Here is a 12,593-nt window from a genome sequence, read left to right on the forward strand (position 1 = left end):
CTGAAGCAATTAAAACGTTTTGAAAGAATAAAAAAATACCTTGCTTGACCACACTCATTACCTGTTAGTGAACTGCTAATTCAGACTTTTGTTAGGAAAATGCACAGTCGTGAGTTTTATATAGATTTTTTTTAAAAGAAAAGCTTTTTTCAGCAGATTTCCAGTAAGATAAACTAAACATTTGCCTTCTTAGTTATAGCTATAACTATTTAAAGTATTTTAACATTTATAATCTCAAAAATAATACCTGCATAAGCAAAAACAATTCACAGCATTCTAGCACTTAACAAGTGAAATCAGTGCCTGTTATAAAAAGAGCTAAGAGGGGCTAGCACAGCAAAAAAACCCAAACAGTTGAGTTCTTTATGGTCTTTCTGACACACCTCTTTCTATGTCAGATTGTGCAATGCTGTCTTTCATTTTCTCTAATCCTAATCCGCGCCTCCATGACAGAAGTTTTCCAGTAGTCAAAGCAAAACCAATCAGTAGTACAGATGTATCCTCAAAGAAGGTCAAAACATTAATGGAAATAAGGAAATCAAAGCCCACTCCAAGATCCAGCACAGTGCTTTAACATGACTAAGCTACCCTTCTCGCCTCTGTGTTGTAATCTTCAGCATCTTTGTTCTGCTTCAAATGTGCACAGGTATCACCATTACAATCATCAAACTGCTGTTAAGGCCAGGTATTCACAAACTGAGAGTTTAAAATAATGGTAATACAGTTTAGCAGACATGTTAAACAAGATAAACTATATTTTGTTGAGCTCCATATAGTACTAGAGCCACCAAAGCCCTGAAAGAATTCTGCAGCACTGTATCTACTTTCCCTGACAGGTAAACTCAGAACAATCTTTCAGACAAAGGTAAGATTTTATTTGAGATATAACCTATCCATATTCTTTTGCTGTATTTCTGCGGGCGTATTTGCCCACTGTTGCAAATCATATGTTTTGTCCAGCAGAGATTATGTTGTTGATACTGCTGTTGCCTAAGGGCACCAGCCAGAACAATAAGTAGTTCCAAATAAGTTCCCCTTATTTGGGGACAGCCTCGGACATGCTAAGAACTTACCTGTTAAAGCTTGATCAGAAGTGAAATGTGTTTGAACTTTGACAGTCCTTAAAACAGAAAGTTTCCATTTATCTTGACATAAACATAATGAAATCTAGATTTAAAACTTTAAAAAAGTCCCATCACTCTAAAAATTAAAAGCCCTGTTTCTCAGTGGTGCTCAAGGAGAACACTTTGAATGTTCATTTAAGAACAGAAAGTATGTATATGAAATAAAATGTATAGACTTGTCACACAGAAGGAATATTATAACAACAGATCCAGTGCTTTCACTAGTCCACAGTTCTGATTTGTATTAACAAGATCGCTGCCAAGGAGAAATCTCTTTGCTACTGTATTTGACAAGAAAATTGACAGAAGACTAATTTTAGGAATACCATAAGCATCCTTCTAGAAGTATATCACACAGGTTTTTTTTCAATATGCAAAACATTTTCCTCATAAACATCAAGGAGATAATAGACGTTCATTGCCTGAATTCCTTTTTAAATGTTCCGGTCCCCCACACTTCTCCATGTTTATGGACAGCTGGCCATCAGTAGGGAACAGAGGGTTGAAACTTTTAAGACAGTTGACAGGACACAGTGCAGACTCCAAAAGGCTTTCCTGAGTGGGTGTCTGCTAAATCAAATATTATAGCTTTTCCCTGAGTTTGTAACGTGCAAGATACAGTCCAAAGACTTGTTCATGACAGTAATTTTCCTTCCCTTCTTTTTTCTTGGTGTTTTTTGGGGGTTTGGGTTGGTTTTTTTTTTTAATACACATTTCAATCTTTTCCCTTTCTTAAAACTCAGAATACATGGTAAGAGCTTATCCAATAAACACTTTTCCAAATGTCCTAAAATGTCTTATGTAGCTCACAAAACACCCAAATAAATGACTATTGCATTGAAGTGTTCAGCGTCTTTAACACTTCACAGCAAAGCAAGTTTGTTTAAACAGTTTAAAATGCAGAGATCAGCCTATATTGGTACATCTAAAATACAACTACTTAAGCAGTACGGCATCAGTGTGATTTCAGACGCACTAAGCACAGCTTCTGAAAGATGTCACCTTTTTGGAAGAGTGGCCATTGTCCATTATTAAATATTTTTCAATCCCAACATCTAAAGTAGCCATATCATATCTTTAAAAGTAATTGCATGCACCTTTCAAAAATAATAAAACATATCTTGTAATAGCCCATCAAGTACTTCCAGTGTACCATCTCTGCTGTACCTATACAGAAACAAGAGATAGAGAACAAGGCCTTGATTTACCCCATTCACAAAGACTGTCTGTAGCTGCAAGGAAAACTCTGACCTCGAGTCCTTATGCCTTAACCACTCAACCAACATAAACAGCCCCCTGCTCCCTACTAAACCTAGCACACTTGCAAAACTGTAGCACAGATAGACTGAAACAACTCTTCAGCTGCTTATACTTAGAGATATAAACAGTACACGGTTCATAATCCACTTGGAGTTTTCAGAAGGTTTTGATGTCAATGCTGTTCAAACACATCCTCTAAAATGTTGAGTCTATAATCCCTCAATATGTGTCAGATAAAGGATTTCTTATTGATTTGAGGTCAGGATTTCAGCATAGTGTAACTCATGCAAACTTAAGGCTTTTTATGTTGTTTCTTTTCCTTTGTCTGCCTACTCCCTTTTCACTTTTAAACACACAATCTGTGATCCACGAGACTTAGGAAAAAAATCCAAAATTGTTTTCCTTGTAATTCAGTACATCCAGATAAAACCATGTTAGAAGGTTATTATTGATGCCTTGTTTGCTCATGCTATACACACAATCTATTACATGTAATCCCTGGATGTTCTGAAGAATCATTGCTAAAATTAAAGAATCTTTGTTTGAACTTAAAGTTTCAGTGAGCGAAAGGCACCTGCTAATAGAAGAGAATCTTAGAAAGAAATGCAGAAAACGGTACTTCCTTACTGTTACTACTTTTGCAAACTAGCCACAAGAAAAATCATGCTAGATAACCTCAACAAGTTGGTTCAGATGCCTGAGATCAACACTCACAGTGCTTTCCTGAGGCATATCTTGTCCTCCTTAACACACAGAGTTGCATCATTAAATCATTAAGTTTATTTAAAAATTGTTCTCCCTATTCGTGTGATAAGCTGCAACTAACAGTGTTTTGTAAACTAAGCAAGTATATTCTTTGCCTGTATTCATGCAGTACTTAAGATTTGTCTACATACAACAGTTATGCTTAATTACACTGATTTAATTCAATCAGATCAAGCCCTGTACTGTAATGAGATCGTAAGGTTGCTTTCTGTGTGTGAAGTTCCTCTTGTTAGGGAAGATGGTCATGGCCCTTTAATATTATTCCAGTTGCATCCACATCCAGGTTATACTTGTACAGTTATTTCAGTAAAACATAATGCATAGCCAAAGCACACTGCTCTTGAGCCCATGTTTAGAACAGAACACACATCTGAAAGCATAGACGGTCCTTAGAAATCTGTTAAGAGATTTCATTAGGAATCAAAATACTGTTATTCTTTATGTGTACTATTTTAGAGCTGATGAAAAGTTCCAGATGTAATTGTCAGTCTCTACCAGAAGAGAAAATGGCATGAGTAGTGACAGAACTAGCTTCCTGCATTTCTTTGCTATCCCAACAGCTGAGAAGATAATGGCAAAGAATCCATAAATTTGGATGCTCTTAAATAGCATTCAGGATGTATTTATATTTGTTGCTCAGAAAACTGAAAGACTGAAGATGCAAGGTCACCTGAGCCAACAAATCCTAGCAAACATTTGAAATTTCAGAAATTGTTGAAAATGTCCCAGAATTTCTTTCAACTTAGGATGAGATTTGGAAAATCTAATGGCTCTTTGCTACATGGTCGCACTGGCATTGAAGTATAAAAGCAATGTGAAACATTAATAATTTGAAATTTTCTTAATGGAAAATTCTAATAAGAAACTTCAATCATTGAAGACATTGCTATTTTTATAACTGAGCAGGGATCTCCATTCTAGAGCCTTATGAACAGACGAAAAATAAAATTTAGGTATTACAAAGCCATAGAATACGTAGTTTCATTAATGGAATTTCAACCAATATAAATGGTGTTGTTGAACAAATTGCTCTGTAAGAAATGGAAATATTCATAGTGTGGCTACAGTTGATTTGTGCTGTATCACACTCATGTGGGTCTAACCACAATAATTGCCATTTGCTGCATGTGTGTCCTGCAGCCTCTCCCTTCAATTTCCCTTGACCACAGGTAGCACAAGTTCTGGTTCCTTTTAGCACTTCACCAGGGAACGCAGCTGGGTACTCGGCTAGGAGCCGGGCAAGACACAACACATGATTCATACAGAAATGAAGACAAGCTGCCTGGTTGGCTACAGAAACTGCTGCATTCACTCCGCAGTCTTAGCTGCACAGCGGAACACTTCAGACCGCTCTCCCTATCTAGTCACCGGTTTTTCTGAAGCTGGTAACTTGAAACTTCTCAGACACTGCCACACTGTCAAATTCTATTGAAATCAGCTAACATTTTCTGAGATACAGACTGGCACGGACATTTCAGATGTGTTTCTGTAAGAAACAAGATTGAAATAGACTTGCTAATGAGCATAAATATATCTATTTTTTCTGGAGATAAGTGGATGTCCTGCTTTTCTGCTCCCAGATTCCATAACTTTGTCGCTCTATGTCTGGATAATACAAGAGATCTCACATTGCCATTACAGTAGCCAACAGTAGAATGCAGTAGAATCCACAGATTAGTTAAATCCCACCATCATCAATATTTCTAAGCAATCCTCTACTTTAGTAGCAGAAAAACATTATTAACTACATGGATATAATGACAGAAACATTTTAAATGTTATCAGACTGTAAAAGCAGTATGTTACAGACTCCTGGAACACTGGGAAACAGGTTACAGAATTTCCTATACACGTTTTCAATTTTGGATAAATAACATTGTTTGCCTATGGGAATTTTTAGGTATAATATTATTTCCTCACAAAGTGCCTGTAGATTCAGAGCGGCAAAAACACGCCGAAGTGTAAGAGTTAGGTATATATGCAAATAACAGAGTGCATGCAAAAGATTGTGTGCCATTACTCATGTATTATATACAGAGTATACGTGCATAGTCATGTATGAACTTATGAAAATCAGTGTAAGATAATGAAAATACAGAGAGATTTACACATCATCATTTAGGCTTCTCAAGTTAATTTCTGTTACCCACTGTAAAGCAAGAATAGTCTGGCCAAACCTGTCTTCAACAGATAGACCTTTTATAACTAGATATATGAATATTACACATGGTCTAAAAACTTTCATGTTACAAATCACCTCAGAAACAATGATGGATTTATAACTCCCTCTCAAAAGTTCAGACAAGTACTACTCTAATCCAAACCACTGGGATCAAGCAGGTCGCATGATACATCCTCACCCAGGACTGTTCAAATCCACCTAAGTATCAGCACTGAAAGTTATTAGCAAAGCATAAAGCATTTGTTACTGTAGTATATTTACTATTGTTCATATTTTAAAATCTTCTTTTAAATATTTTGTAACTTTCTGAAGTTTTATTAAGGAACACTCATTGGTTATTAAATCGCTCCCCACCCTGTTGCTCTACGGGACAACACTGTATGCTCTTAAAGGCTTGGGTGGCCTAACAGAGTCTGTGGCTGCTCTCGGACTTCACTTGCTACATATATTTACCTCACTTCTACCACTTCATATGGAATTATTTGTCGGTTTCAGTGCCATTCCTTCCTCTGAGCCAACACTTGCATTTTATTTAATTTTTATCTTTTAGATTCATTTTGCCTCTTCAAGGGATAAATAAGTTTAGGAACTAAGTCCAAATGAACTTCATATGGCTTCCATCTCTTTATGATAACCCTCTAGATTAATAGGCACATTCTGAAAAGCACAATGATAGATTCCTTTGTATAGCGGTCTCTCTTCAGATCCCACAAATAAGCACCAAAAAATTTCTTAACTAATATGGAATTTCAGCTCAGATGGTCACAAATTAACCAGAGAAGGGTGTATGTTAGTTTAAACAAATTACTCACATTTTCCATTTTTGGTCTATAGCATAAGAAATTAGTTAATTTTAAATGCAAAACTCTGTACAGCGTGCAAATCATGTCTGTATGTCAAAGTAAAATAACAAACCTAATGAGGAATGTTAAAAAAGCAAGACCCATTAGTTTAAAGATACATGGAAGCAGCCAAAGATGACAAACATGCATAAAATTCAAAACATGATGGAAAAGGGAACAGGCACTGAACCACATAAATCAGTGTTTTGAATTCTATTTCTCTGTGGGTATAATTGTACCTTAGTTTCTTATAATGATTTATTGAGGTAAATAGTCTGTATGGTTTAACAGCTACAGCTTCAAAGTGTCAGGCACAGACTCTCCTTTATTCATGAGGCAGCTGAGTATTGGGATGTGAATTAGCTTCTGTATTCTGGGACTTGGCAAAGTTTGTTTTTAAGGTCCTTATAAAGGATTCATGTTGATGCAGCTATTCAAATGTGAAAAACACTGTGCTGTAGTGGATGAAATAGAAAAGCTTTACAGTAATTCTGGAGGCAAAAAACTAAAAACACCGAAATAAACCGTTTAGAATTACCTTCAGCAAAAGAAAGGAATGCCCCGAAGTTAATTTTAATACAGTATATAATTTTGGGGAACACAGAAAAAACTCTCATTTACAGAAATACAAAACTGTGATGGGATTCCAGAATTTACTTTTGAGTTAAAATAAAATAAAGTACAAAAAAGAAATGGTAGAAGTTTAAGCTGTGATATTCACATTTTGGGTTGATTGCCAAACCACACGTTCTATTGCTCTCAGACCAGGATAAACCAACCATTAACTAATCAAAAGAATCATTATCCATGAAAGCTATGATGGCATTTTAACAGTTCTTAATCTATTAATAAGAAAGAATAATTTGCAAAATATATTCCCTCTTCTGTTTATATTCATAGGGCCATTCTTAGCTGAAATTATATGTAGGCTCCCATGGTGTAGAAACCCTATGAAAGCCATGAAAATTCACTAAGCTTCCTCACGTACTGTGCCAAGATATTCAGCAGGAACTTCGGTCGTTGCCAAGAAACACGTGTGCCTCAGATACAGAAGCTCTGCATGTACCGGTATTTCAACATTCCTGGAGAGAAATGTGACCCCTTGATGCATACACTGGTTTGCTGGCATGCTTGCATTCCTCCCCATCTGTCAGAGTGGCATTCTGCCTTCTCACAAGGTGGGATGCCAGTTTTGGAGCACAGGTGCCAACCAAATATAGGTTCAGACTAATACTCTGCAAAATGTGGCAAATGACATTTCACCTGCAAGAACATCATCCTATCTGTGACCCATGCCAAATTAGGATTGCATGCTTCATTAGCAAAGGGGGTCATCAGCTGAAAATCATAGGCAGCACCAGAAATGCTGGTTTTCTGTATAACATCTCCTAGCTGAGAATCTTCAGCACTGAGGTTTAATTTACAATACACCAAATTTTCCTAACATTGCGGGCATACAGCCCTTTTGAGAAAGCTGCAACAGACCATGGACAGAGATCTGTTGAATTCATCCTCCCAGACTAATTTGTGACCAATTCCAAGATTCTGAAAAAGGGCAAAGGAATTAACAGTGGGGGAAAGGCATAAGTAAAGATTTGTGTTACTTCTAAGGGGGTTTGCTATCACCACAAAGAAAACTACCTTTATTATGACTGTCAGAAAACCCAAACCAAAGCCACTTGTTATCAATGACCAAATTGTTCATATAATTCTAAAAATCTTAAAATTCTAATAAAACATTTTATTATAAATATTGACATACGATATAAAAAGTTAAGCTAGCTTTTAGTTTCAGAATTTATGTACATGTGAAAGAACACTAGTCATGAGCAACCATTATATGTAAACCAACATACAATGACAACATTGTATAATATTAAATGGTGATTCAATATCCTCAGAACAATGTATATTCTGAACTCTTTCATTAAAGAAAATATTCCAAACTAAATCAATCTAACAAGAAAATATTCAGTTTGATCAATAAACAGAATAACCACGGAGAAAAGTTGGTTTTACTTCCAAAGTAGCCCACTTCATTTATAAATGTACAAAACAAAAATGAAGCATTGCTAGTTTAAAAAAAATTACCTGCTTTCAGGAAACAATTCACTATCCCTTCTTTGGTAATTTACTATGATTTCTGTAATTTATTTATCCCAGGATGCACCCAAGATATCATCAGCTTTAGATGATTTTGGTAAACTGACTATCCAAAAATTAGAGTCATAGTACGCATAATTCTGCATTACTTAGGCTATTCAGAAGGCATGCCACTGCTATTCCCAAATGACAAACACAAAACTATTAATTCTTACTAGCACAAAATTATAACTCAATGCATTGAATTCTATAATTAAAATTCAATACATTAAGATGCAGAATACTGCATCTGAGATGGAATAAACCCATGCAACAGTACAGGCTGGGGGCCAACTGGCTAGAAAGTCTATTTGCAAGAAAAAAACTGGAGGTCCCTGTGGGCAACAAGCTGATCATGAGCCAACAGTGTGCCCTGGCAGCAACGGCGGCCAACAGCATCCTAGGCTGTTTTAACAGGAGCATTGCCGGCAGATTGAGGCATTTGATAATTTCCCTCTTTCTGGCATTTGTGAGACTGCATCAGGAGCAATGCCTCCAGCTCTGGTCTTCTCAGTACAAGACAGATACTGAAACAGTGGAGCAAGTCCAGCTCCAAGAGACACCAAGACAACTAGGAGGCTGCAGCACGACCTACAAGAAGTTGAGAGAGCTGAGTTTGCTCAGCCTGGGGAACAGTAGGTGAAGGTGATTGCTTATTGCAGCCTCCAACTGCTGTACAAACTAAGAGGGTGCAGGGAAGATGGAACAAGGCTCCTCGCAGAGGTGAGCAGTAACATGATAAGAGGCAGTGGACACAAGCTGAAATATGGGAAATTCCAATTCCATAGAAAGAAAAACAAATTACCTTGAGGGTGGTCAAACACTGGGCCAGGTTGCCAAGAAACACTGTGGCATCACCATCCTTGGAGATATTCCAGTGTGACTGGAGATGGCTCTGTGCAACCTGCTCTAATTGGATCTGCATCGAGCAAAAGGACTGATGACCCCTGGCGGTCCTTTCCAATCTACATAATTCTATGTTTCTATGATATACATGATATGATTTTGTATGAAACACATACCAGTTTTATCAGTACCAGATACAGGAACATTTATACGTATCACACTTTAGGCACTCACTAAATTGTTTGGGGATAGCATACAGCTTTACATTTGCTTTTCTCAGCTTTTCATTCAAACAAAGGCTTTGGGTTTTTGTACAGAACTTCTAGCATTACACATGGCATTTATACGAAGACTTCCCACTGCGGATCCCAAGTGCTTTAGAAATAATGCATTACTTAAAATAGAAAAAAGGCACCTGTTAAAGCCCCCAGAAAAACTAGGAAGGTGGCATAAAGTCAGTAGAACAGCATATTTTTCTTCCTGGCACACTGTGCTTGTATGTCACAATCACTGTCCTAATGTAAAGGACACTGCCCTGTCTCCAGGCAGGATACCACAACTCCATGATAGTCAGTCTCACACCTATCATAAGTATCATGATATTAAAAGGACATGATCTTTCATGCCTAGATCAATTTATTTAAAATGTATTATTTTAGACTATTAAAAATATCCTGATGCTTGGGCTACAAATCTCTATGCTCAAAGTCAAAATGTACAGAAATTGGTGCAGTACTGCACCTACACCTTAATGTCATTTATTATAAGAGAATGAATACCAAAATGGTAAAGTCAACTTCAATATAGGCAGAGTGCACAGCAGGTTCTTGGAAAAGTTGCCAGATAGTTTGTAGTTTATTTATACTGTGTATAGCTTGAAAAGATCACTACATTAATTTTAAAGACCTGATGTAAGAAATCAGATGTTGGTGTAAAACAGGTAAAAGAGGTTAATGAACGCCCCTTTAATTGTTGTGTTTACTGCAGCCACTCAAAGCCAATAGGCTGTGACTGATACACAATTAATAATCCATGAGCCCAGTACATGGAAAAGCAAATATGTATTTGTATGTCCTTTTGTACAGTAATGATCTTCCAGTAGCTAAAATGAGCAAGATTCAGTATTGCCAAGGAAACACGCTGCCTATGTTTTAAGTAACACAAGTGACAAGAACACACACAAAGCTGGCTACAATGGACCTGATTCACCTTCCCATAGGCTCCTGCAAATAACAGGGGTAATGAATGATCACATATTTGGAACACATACTCCCAGGACACAAATTAATGACAATGTTTTTGCAGGAGAAAAAAAATCTTTCTGATGTGGTGGCAGCAGACAGTATTGTGATATAGCTCTATCATGGAGATTCAGGTATTATCAGAAAAGAAAAATCTTCATGAGTCTTCAAAGTTTGTTTGGACATTGGGTGCATCTGAAAAGTTAGGCAGAAACATTTATTTTAAAAAAGGATTCTGACTTGGGAGCTATGGAGATACATGAGAGTTTTAACACACCCATTTTCTTTACACCTTTAAAATCTTTCTCAAAGCATTTTGGATCAAATGAAAACCAGCAGCATAAAGATACCTGGTGTTATCTCTCATTCCTTTCCACTGACCGCTTCCACAAATGTTACCGAAGCCCCCAGGGAGAAGCAACTATTACAATCGTACAGGGTTAGGAAGGAGAACACACAGAGCCAGTGTTTTTCCCACACCAATTACATTTTCCTTCAGATTTCCCTTGGCCCATACAGTAAAAGATTCAAAGGTGTTAGGAACAAGAATAATTATGTGCAGAGACAAATCCTGTATGCAGATAACTTTCAACTGACTTAGGTGACTTTGGCTTTCACGGCACCCCGTGACTCAAAAAGGACAAAGTTAATTCTGTTCAACCTGTTTCAACAGTGTTAGTCACTGAAGTGTGTTAAGGAGTGGTTTGTCCATGCCATTTTCAAATTACCTGATAGCTTAAATTCCCCAAGAGAAATATATTGGAAATGTTAGATTCCCTTTTCCTTAAAGTATTCTGCTTTACTACAGATGGATGAAACAGAAGATATACCAAAGGAAGAAACTACTGGGTTTTCACTCTAAACAAACACAATTCATTTTGACAATACCAAAGATCTTGTCTCATCATTCAGACGCACCGTAGAGTAAATGACTTTGGTAGATCCTTCTGTGAAATGTCTTGTCTTTATTGGTGCTTTTATGTGTTAGCAAGCACAAAAGAAAATGAAGGAAAAGAAGATACATAAAGCTATATCTTCATTACAATAAAAACGATTTTTACTCAGGTACAATGTTCTAGCACTGTACCATGTACAGTAGTAAATGAAGAGGCCTAGTCAGCCTAATATGATGTAAAATCTTAGTGGAAGTGAAGTACTGTATTTCCTTATTTTGATGCAGCTGGTTCACATCAGCTGCAAGTAAGAGATATATGGTTGGCCTTGACTGGCCACACCGATAAAAAAACCACCTGGGCCCTGTCTCCACTAGGACTGTACTTGGAGAAAAGTGTCCTAATGTACCTTTTATAATGTTAAAAAGTGGGACTTTAAGAAATCTTTGATTGAGGACAAAGCATAATACATGCAATGGTACTAGAAGCCTGCACAGTGTTAGGTTCAAGGACATAAACAAATGAAGAAAACAAAGAATGGAGAAGTTAACTGGGGCAACAATTCTTTTTCCTGTGGTATTGAATAATGGCCTGTTCTGCTAGCCCAGAAATAAAAGCAAGTGAAGATAGTCTTTGTATTGATGTGCCGTCTGTCTTGTTTACGATAGAAACTATTTTGTTTTAAAAAGGGAAGTGTTTTGAGAAAAGCTTTTATAACAGGTTCAGAAATATAAAAGCCATTTCAGTATGAGGACATCTCTATCCTTTATTTTGTTAGTCCTCGAAGGGGCTTTTTAAATGTTAACATCTATGACTGCCTTCCCTTAACTGATGCTCTCTTCTCAGCAATCCTTCTATCGAAATCTCTTTGTTTGCTCTGAGCTTGTCTCTCTTTCTTCCCAACCCCTTAAAACAAAACCTAGCAAGAGCTTGGAACTGAACTTTTGGCAGACATCAGGCCACTAAAACACTCTGAATAAGTATGTTGTGCAAGTTCAGATTTCAATAAAAAGATTTCTTTCCCCACCTCCAGTGACATACAGATTATTTTCCACTCTGCTCTGTGGCAACCTCTATATATTGCAGTGACAACTACTAAGCAAAGCTGGTCAGAAAACAGGAAGCATTTTCAGCTTAAAATATGCTGAAAGGGATGAAATAGTTTTGAAATGCTAGGGTAATGCCCTGTTTCCATTTTAAAACAAATAAAGCTTTCTGCCTAAAACAAATTTAATTTAAACTGTGCACTTAAAGTAGGTGTATGTGTACATACATATTTTTTTCTTATTTCAAGCTGG

Source organism: Falco cherrug, chromosome 10 (genome assembly GCF_023634085.1).
Source record: "Falco cherrug isolate bFalChe1 chromosome 10, bFalChe1.pri, whole genome shotgun sequence".
In the NCBI taxonomy this organism is placed as follows: domain Eukaryota; kingdom Metazoa; phylum Chordata; class Aves; order Falconiformes; family Falconidae; genus Falco; species Falco cherrug.